Source organism: Callorhinus ursinus, unplaced genomic scaffold (genome assembly GCF_003265705.2).
Source record: "Callorhinus ursinus isolate GAN/ISIS: 27379988/994484 unplaced genomic scaffold, GSC_fseal_2.0 scaffold19, whole genome shotgun sequence".
NCBI classification, from domain to species: domain Eukaryota; kingdom Metazoa; phylum Chordata; class Mammalia; order Carnivora; family Otariidae; genus Callorhinus; species Callorhinus ursinus.
In genome coordinates, this window is record NW_027397081.1 from 22095016 (window position 1) to 22104655 (window position 9640).

General features: G+C 52.0%; 1 protein-coding gene across 7 annotated transcripts in view; it reads left to right on the forward strand.

Moving 5' to 3' along the window:
• The window catches only part of ST3GAL4 (ST3 beta-galactoside alpha-2,3-sialyltransferase 4), a 33311-nt gene that overhangs the window by 9537 nt on the left and 14134 nt on the right, over window positions 1-9640 (forward strand). The gene's annotated exons all lie outside the window — the stretch shown is intronic.

The following is a 9640-nucleotide window of genomic DNA, read 5'->3' on the forward strand; positions in this document are numbered from 1 at the left end:
CACCACCCCCAGGTCTGGGATGATCCTGAAATTGCTAATGCCTCAGGGCTGGAGATGAGAAGGGCCTGAGTACGGCGGGGGGGTGGCAAGGGGAGGGCCTAGGAGTTTCCCAATTTGTGTGTGTGTGGGGGTGGGGGGGCCGGGAGGACAGTCCCTCTCCGAGGGACCAGGGTTAGGTGCCCGAGCAAAGAGGCCAGGCCAGGAGGATGGTGAGTGGGGGTGCTGGGTGGGCGTGCCCTCCACTGGGGCAGCTGCCTCTAGCCCATGAGTGACCACGGTCCCAGGCTCCCCTGGGACACTCCCCAGCCCCTCTGCGGACATCCTTAGGAGGCTTTGAATCTTCCTCCCAGTTGCTTCCCTGCAGCACCCCCTCCCTGGGTCTCACCTCTCCAAGTACCTCTGAGCATGGGAGCTGGGCATGGCCCGGCCAAGGGCCAGGAGTCCAGGGTTTCTCTTGACCCAACTTTAAGAGGTGAAGGGATCCCCGGAGGGCTGGCTTAGCCACTCCCCGCTCCTCTGGAAGCTCCTGCTCCCTGGCTGATAGCTCCAGGGACCTGCAGCCTGACAAACAAACGGGCTGGAGCGGGAGCTGGGAGCTGAAGTTGAAGCCGTCTGGGCCGGGCCCTCAGCCACAGGATGGGGGAAGAGAGCGCCCCGGCCGAGGGGGCCCAGCAGACCTCGGAAGCTGTATGTCGGGGGGATGGGATGGGAAGGAGAAGGGATGAGGGGTGTGTGCGTGTGTGGATAGGGGTCACTACATTCCCGTGCATTTCCAGTGTTGGGTTTGGGTGTGCCTGTGTTTGAGCAGAGAGCCGTGTTCTTTTGTAGAGATGCGTTTGTAGGTTTTTGACAGGGGAGGGTCCCAGCGGACTAGAGCTCGGGGGCGGGGGGTGCTTGAGAAGGGGTTCAGAGTGTCTTCCTGGTGCCTCCTGGCTCTGGGTTGTGGGTGGGGCTGTGGGCACTCAGACTGACTGGCTGCACGTTTACCCTGCGGGGGAGCTCCGGGGGCAGAGGTCACCTCTGATAACATCAGCCAGCCCTCCAGCCAGCGTTCCTACCTGCTGTGCTCCAGGCTCTGCCCCAAGGGACCATTGCTTCCCCCCGCCGCAGGGTCAGCACCTAGAATGCTAGCCAGCCCTCCCCTTACCTCATCGGCAACCTTTTTCTTGGAGGAGAGTTGGTTCATTGAAGGTCTTACTGATGTGAACCAATCTTAAAAGGGCCTGTCTTACTGGCTTCGCCCTTCCCAGCTGACAGCCTACTGCACGAAATGGGAGTCTTGATTTTCCGTCTTCTTGGTTGCATTTCTCTTTCAGAGCCCCCACGCCAGGTGCTATACCACCACACCTCAGCATATACACGCAGCACCTCCCTCCGTCCCCGAACTGCACCCTCACCTCCTCTGACTCTCTCGGGCTCCTACTGGGAATTCAAGAATGGGTTCTCCCCTGCGGACACCCCAAAACCTCCCTGTTCCCAAACCGCCATTGTGGGGCAGCGTGTATCGCCAGGGGAGGGAGGTCTCCCTGCTGTTCCAGATGCTCCAGAACAGCCATGCTGAGAGCCGCCATTCTTGGGCCAGAGCTGGAATTGTATTCACCTCCCTTGAGGTCCTAGGACTGAGCATGGCCCTGCACTGTCCCTGCTTGGGGACTTGAGGAGCACCTGCCCTAGAGAGGGGACGACCAGCAGAAGGAACATCCCTCTGGAAATAAGTGAGGAGGAAATAACTGTTTCTGGAGCTGTTTCGGAGAGGGGGTGTTGGCCAGTGGAGGGACATAAGCTCCACCAGCTCAAGGACATAATGTACCCAGAGAGACACAGAAGGGCGCTTCTCCGGTGAGGCCTGCTCCCTCCCTCCCACCCTATGCTCCTCATACCCGAGCAATGCACCTAGAGTCTGGCCAGTTCACGGGGCCTGAGTTTAGTGTGGGGCAGAGTCTGGGTGGCGTGTCTCTCCCCCTCTCCCTGGGCAGCCACGTGCGTCCTGTGTTGTGTGTGCGATGAGTCCAGCAGCCAGGAGGTGGAGGGAGCATGGTTTTGTTTACAGTAGCAGGTGGGAGCTGCGGTTGTGGACCCTTCCCTTTGCTGGGATGGGGAAACCTTGGGTGGAGAGGAGCTGCCATGCACTTTGGTCCCTGCAGCTTCTGTTTGCCGAGTGCTCGGTGTCGGCCTGGCCTGTACTACGGCTCCAGGCTTTCAATCTCAGGATGGCTTTCGAGGCTCACACACCTCCCAGAACTTGCCCTCGTGACCTGCATTTCACAGAGGAGGAATCTGAGGCCCCAAGAGATATAGGACCTTGTCCAGGGATGCCCGGCCTGTGACTGCAGAAGCTGGGTCGGACGTTGGGTTTGTGTCCAGACCCCTTTCCTCTGCCTCCAGGATGCCAAAGGTGCTTGGGGGTCTGGGGAGGGGTGGCTGGGGTTTTGGCTCAGGCTGGCCCTCTTGGGGAAAAATAAGGAGGATGTGAGGTTTCCTGGGTAATACGGCATCTTCAAGCCTGGAGCTCTCCTGGGACCACACCAGCTTTGTTGGTTGATAGCAGCTTGTCGCGTGGTCCCGTAGCCCTGAAGCTGGTAGTGATTCAGGGGAGTCAAAGGTGGTGATAGCCACTTCTTCAGAAACCACGCCTTCTCGGTGATAAGGGTTTGCTTGTGAGCACAGCCACATGTGTTTAGCAGAAGGTATGGCACTTGGCGGCTCTGCAGGCTCCCAAGCCGAAGCTCTACCAAGCCCATGGCGCCTCGGGTGCTCAGGTCTTCACAAAATGAGGGTCTGGGATGCTTTAACTTGATGAAACGTTCTGTCCATACTTGGTCTGCTCATTTGCTCATTCATTTAGACATCTGTTCGTTTCGGTATTTGTCAGTGACCTACCATGCAACAGGTATTAAATTTGGTGCGGAGATACTGTGGACCATACGAAGTCCTGCTTTCTCGGGGCGCATGGATTCATGAGTACATGAGATGGTGTGGTGTCATTGCTACAAAGGAAATAAGATGGGGTAAGGAGGCGAGTGTGGGAGTAGAGAGGAGATTCCTGGTTGGGTAGTCTGGGACCCTGTGTAGGGGGCAGCATGGAAGGGAGAGTGGCCAGGACAAGGGAAGCCAGGGAGGGAGATCTGGGCTTGTGATTCCAGATCCCCCACCATTTACACTTCAGTCAACCCCTGCCCAGACAAGGACTCAGATGTCACACTGTTGGCACTGACCCCCCCCCCTTCAGTCCCGCCTCCATTCTCAAATGGGGGTTGGGGAGTGGAGGGGGCATGCAAGCTAAAATCCTTACCTTTGGGGAGGGGAGGGCGTGTTTAGGAAGCATGGGGGAGGCCCAGCGGTCATCCAGGACTTTCTCAGTTCAGTGGATAGTCATTTGTGCATCGCGTAAGGTTCAGTGTTTATTTCCTTGCCTTTGGTCACGGAACAGACTGACTAAAACATACTGTTTCTTAAATGATGTTTTAATCCACCCCACGTTCCAGATAGCTGCAGCTTTTGGATTCCACTTAGCACACAAAGAGTATGGCTAATAGTTACCGTTCACGGAGCATTTCCCATGTGTCTTTTCTTCATTATCTTGTTAACTGGCACAATGAAACTCGTGATAGGGGCTCCTTACCTCCATTCTACAGATTGGGAGATGGAGGCTTAGGGGTGCTAAGTGGCAGAGGCAGGGTTCAGGTCCAGTGACCAGTCCCCCAGGCACAGCTCTTGGCCAGAGGATACAGTTCCTTCTGACCTGCTTGCCAGCCCAGACGTGGCCCTCGGCGTGGGCCCAGGGCAGGTGTGTGTGCGAGGGATAGCTGAGAGGCCGGTTCTGTATGGGCACTGGGGCAACTTGCCAGGGTCAGGACGAGGTTGGGTGTGGGCAGAGTGGAGATTGGATCAGCGCGTCAGGTGACAATGTCACCTTGAACTGTGTCTCCACACTCAGAACGCTGACCGCCCGGGAGGAGGGGGGCGGATGCAGGGAAGAGTGTAGTCTCATTTCTGCCGCACTTGAGACCCCGGGACAGTGCTCACTGTGGCGGTCCCTCAGAATGACCGGGGCCCTCCGCAGGCATGCCAGACGCCCTGAGTTAGCCTCCCTGAGATGGAGTCCAGGAAGCGAGTGCAGCTTCGAGTCTCTAGGAGAGCTTCCTGTCCGATCTCAGGCATGGCTTGGTCCAGCACAATCCGATAGGAATGCAGCGGGAACCCCAAATGCAAGCCACATCTGTAATTACAAATCTTGCAGAATGTTAAGTTAGGGGCGCCTGGCTGGCTCAGTTGGAAGAGCATGCCACCCTTGATCTCGAGGTCGTGAGTTTGAGCCCCACGTTGGGTGCTGAGATTACTTAAAAGAAATAAAATTTTATGGGGTGCCTGGGTGGCTCAGTCGGTTAAGCATCTGCCTTGGGCTCAGGTCATGATCTCAGGGTCCTGGGATCCTGACCAAGCCCCACGTTGGGCTCCCTCCTCAATGGGGAGCCTGCTTCTCCCTCTCCCTCTGCTGCTCCCCCTGCTTGTGCTCTCTATCAAATTAATAAATAAAATCCTTAAAATAAATAAATAAATTTTTTTAAATGTTGTTACCCACATTTTTAAAAAGTACAAATAAGGAGGTGAAATACATTTTAATATTTTAACCCAGTATAGCCAAAATATTACTGCAGTGTGTGATCAATATGAATAATTCTTAAGGTGACAGTTCACTTTTTTTTTTAACTAAGTGTTTGAAATCCAGTGTATGCTTCCCACTTGCGACAGACCTCGTTGTGGACCAGCCACGCGGCAAGGGCTCCACAGCCACAGTTGGCTGGGGGCCACCGTGTGGGACAGGGCAGGGCTGGTGCTGTCCGCTGTTTTCAGAAGAGGCATCTGGAGGCCAGAGGAGGGAGGGGACTGGTAATATTGGTGGTGACCTGAGTTCAAGCTCCAGCCCTGGTAGTGCCTTTAGCTTTGGCTCCCTGGGGCCAAACTCGGTGGCTCCTGGGTGGGAGGTCCGGGGAGGGAAGCCTGCCCCAAAGCGCCTGCCTGGGACCCTGCGGCAGGTCCGCAGCCCCACCAGATTTTTCCTTTTCTTATCCTAGCTCTGAGGCCATACTGGTTGGTTCTCTACCGGGTCACACAGCTTCAGCTTTCTCACCCGAAGAATGGAATTCAAAGCCTCTGCCCCACCCCCCACCCCACCCCACCCCACCCCACCCTCCCGGAACCAACACCAGAAGTAGGATTTTCAAGTGGTTTCCTCTAGTGTCTTGTGACTGGCAGCTGATAAAGTGGATGGTACAGTGTTTCTATCCAGGAGACTGCAGTGCTGGGCTGGTCGGGGTGTCTGATGGTGGGGCAGCCTGTGACCCCAAGGATGGGGAACAGAGAACCTTCTGTGCTTCTGTGGGAAGCCTCTCAGGCCCCTTTCCCTCCAAGCCTGGACGGCCAGACAGACCGCCCCGACAGACCGCCCCATCTGCCCACTCATGGGCCTTGAGGCAGTTGGCCGATTACTCAGCCTTGTGCTGTCTCACGTGAGCTGGGGCCAAGGCAGGCCTCCCTCCCCACTGGGCATGCTGTGGCCACACTGTGTTGTTCCGTGCTGGGGAGAAGGCAAAGTCTGCAGGGTGTGTCCAGCCAGGGGTTGGGCCGGAGTATCAGACTCACTATAACTGCCTCTTCCTCTCTTGCTCCAACGATGTCCCTGATGAATAGACCCATTTATTAATTCAGTAAATTTGTATGGAGAACCTACTGTGTGCCAGTCGCTATTCTAGACATTGGTGGTGCGGCAGCGAACAAAACAACAAAAAAATCTTTACAAGCCGGGGAGGGGGATCCAAAATGTTGGGTGTGCACGGAATTTTTGATGGCAGGTTACAAAGGTGAATAAAGAAATGAATGAAGAAATATCAAGCCCCAGTCTCTCTGAGTACACAGGAGCCCATGGAGGGTTTTTGAGCTGAGAAGTGACGTAGGTGACTGATCTGTTCTGGAGAATTGCCATTAGCTGGCCATCTCCACCCAAGAATGAGTGACTAAAGTAGGTTATAGCCCTCCATGACCCCAGTGGTCTGTGCATCATCTTGCCTTACCTAGCGATTATATTAGCTGCGTTAACTTCACAGTGCAGCTCGAGTGCTCCCTGGAATATTAGCAGCAGACTCTGAGCTGGGAGGAACCGCTGGGGCCAGCTGGCACTGCTGAGATTCACCCATCTTGACAGGAGGAGACATGACCCTAGATTCCTAAGGGGAAATGTGCATAAGCCGGTGTCATACAGTCCTTCTCTTCGGTTGGACAGGGTAGCCACCCAAGTTCAGGTTCCAGGAGGCCTGGCTTACCAGCTGAAGGATTTGAGTTCCGTGCCAGGGGTGTGATGTGATAAGTGAGCGCAGCCTTAGCCAGCATTCCTGGAAGTCTGGTGTCCAGATGGAAAGCAGTACTAATCCTGTAGCTACAGTTGCATGCATTTGAAGCATGCTGGAGAGCGTCTAGAGGAGCCCGGGGCTACGGCAGCGGATAGAGACTGTGTTCCATGAGGAAGCTGCCCGAGAAGGAGCATGGGAGGCTGTTTGTAGCTGTTGTAAATATTCGAAGGACTTGGATCTGATAGAGGGCTGACTTCCTTAACTTGCTCCTAAGGGCCGCAGGTGGACATTCGAGGGATCGTGGAGTGTAGGGAGCCATTCCTTCACAGGAGGGCTGTGGAGGCAGTAGGGGCTTAGGGGTCAGGCATGTGGGCTCTGGAGCTAAGCAGCCTGAGTCCCGGTCCTTGTCCTCACTAGCTCGACGTCCCTAGGAAGTTGCTGACCCTTCTTATACACTGGGTCCCTGTCTCTACAACGGAGGTTGTGATCGTGTTTAACTCACAGGGTTGAGATCATACTTGGACAGCCCTTAAAAGTGTCTAGCAGAGTAGTTCTCAGCATTTGGTAATGTCTGGAGACAGTTTGGTTGTCACAACCGGGAACTGGGGTTCCTACTGGCATCTAGTGGGTAGAGGTCAAAGATGCTGCTAAACAGTCCATGGTGCACGGAGAGCGCCCCACAGCAGTGACTTATCTGGTCCCCAAAGCAATGGCAATGGGGTGGGGATCCTCCTGGTATCCCACATGGTAAGTGCACTGTACATTTTAGTGATTAATAAGGGGTGTAATACATGTTTAATCTCATCTTATTACTTGTGTGTCAGATGTTTACAAAACATCTGCTACCTTTTGAACTCTATAATAGAGTCTGAAAATATAAAGAAGTCTCCCAGACCACAGAGGTCATAGTCTCATGGGCCAGATACAAAACATATATTAATATAACATAAAATTATATTATGTGATAAAGCATCTTGTGCAATCCATGTACTCTGATAGACTCTTGGTATAAATAAGCCTGCAGTTTTAAAGGTCATAAGATAGTGGGCAAGACATGAAAAGCAGTAATTATATAATATGAAATTATATTACCTGTTAAGTGCCAGAAGGAGGTTATAAACAATATTTTGTGGGAAGAAAAACATCAGTTGCTTAGAAATGTCGGTAAAGACTTCACAGAGGAAGAGCCCTTTGAGCTGATGCTGGAGTGAGGTTGTCTTTGTGCAGGGGAGGGGCTCAGGGTATCCTGCTGCAGAAGTGGGAAGTGGGGGGGAAGGCAGCTCCTCTGGCCTGCTTGGGAATAGGGTAGGAGGTGCGCCTTCAGCATCTATGGCCCAAGGGTGAAGGGTCCTGATTGCCACTAAGGAGCTTTGGCTTTTCATTTAAAGAATGGGGAGAGATTGAGGCAGGAGGGTGGTTTGATCCAAATTATTTCTTGGAAGCATACCATGTTGGCAGTTCCAAAGACGGGTTGAATGGGGAGAGACTCGTGACAAAGATGAATTAGGAAGCAGGTGAATTGGAATGGGATCTAGACTCATGGTGTCTCAAGAGGAGGAGATAGAGGACTGTATTCTAAAGTGTTTCCGAGGGGCACTTGGGTGGCTCGGTAGATTAAGCATCTGCCTTCGGCTCAGGTCATGATCCCAAGGTCCTGGGATCGAGCCCCTTGTCAGGCTCCCTGCTCAGCAGAGAGCCTGCTTCTCTTCTGCTGTTCACCCTGCTTGTGCTCTCTCCCTCTCTCTCCCTCTATCAAATTAATAAATAAAATCATTAAAAAAATAAAGGGTTTCAGAGGCTCTAGACCATGTGGCCTTCATGCTGTATCTGGGTTTTATTTTATTTTATTTATTTTATTTGTAATCGTTAATACCCAACATGGGGCTCGAACTCACAACCCTGAGATTGAATTTCATGCTCCTCCTACTGAGCCAGCCAGGCACCCCTCAGCTGGGTTTTGTAAAGCCTTACCTCCCCAGTGCCTCCCACAATGCCAAGCATTCAGTAGGAGCTCAGTGAGCACTGGTTGGAATGAGGAAATGGGGTAGAGACAGTTGTGTTTAGTAACGGTTTAGTAGGGGTGGTGTGAGGAGGGGCAGATGTTGGAAGACTGAGTTTATGATCCTCTGGGGACCGGGGTGGAGGGGTGGAGTGGGAGAAACGTGTCTAGTTTGGGATGTGTTAAGTGTGAAGAGTTAATGATCATCCAGGTAGGATGTGCTGCAGGCAACCAGAAATACTAGGATGGGGTCTGGGGAGGAACTGAAGGGTCTGAATCATCAGGGTAGGAGCCATGGGCAGACCTCTGAAAATGAATGAACTTGTCCTATAAAAACAGGCAGGAGGTTGATGAACACGGATGCAAAAATTCTCACCAAAATACTAGCCGATAGGATCCAACAGTACATCCAAAGGATTATTCACCACGAGCAAGTGGGATTTATCCCTGGGCTGCCAGGTTGGTTCAACATCTGCAAATCAATGTGATACAATACATTAATAAAAGAAAGAACAAGAACCATATGATCCTCTCAATAGATGCAGAAAAAGCATTTGACAAAGTACAGCATCCTTTCTTGATCAAAACTCTTCGGAGTATAGGGATAGAGGGTACATACCTCAATATCATAAAAGCCATCTATGAGAAACCCACAGTGAATATCATTGTCAATGGGGAAAAACGGAGAGCTTTCCCCCTAAGGTCAGGAACGTGGCAGCGATGTCCACCATCACCACTGCTATTCAACATAGTATTAGAAGTCCTAGCCATTGCAATCAGACAACAAAAAGAAATAAAAGACAAAGAAGAAGTCAAACTTTCACTGTTTGCAGGTGATATGAATACTGTATGTGGAAAACCCAAAAGACTGCACCCCAAAACTGCTGGAACTCATACAGTAATTCAGTAAAGTGTCAGGATATAAAATCAATGCACAGAAAGCAGTGGCATTCCTATACACCATCAGCAAGACAGAAGAAAGAGAAATTAAGGAGTTGATCCCATTTACAATTGCACCCAAAACCATAAGATACCTAGGAATAAATCTAACCAAAGAGGCAAAGAATCTGTACTCAGAACACTATAAAATAAATCATGAAAGAAATTGAGGAAGACACAAAGAAATGGAAAAACGTTCCACGCTCATGGATTGGAAGAACAAATATCGTGAAGATGTCAATGCTACCTAGAGCAATCTACACATTCAATGCAATCCCCATCAAAATACCATCCACTTTTTTCACAGAAATGGAACAAATCATCCTAAAATTTGTATGGAACCAGAAAAGACCCC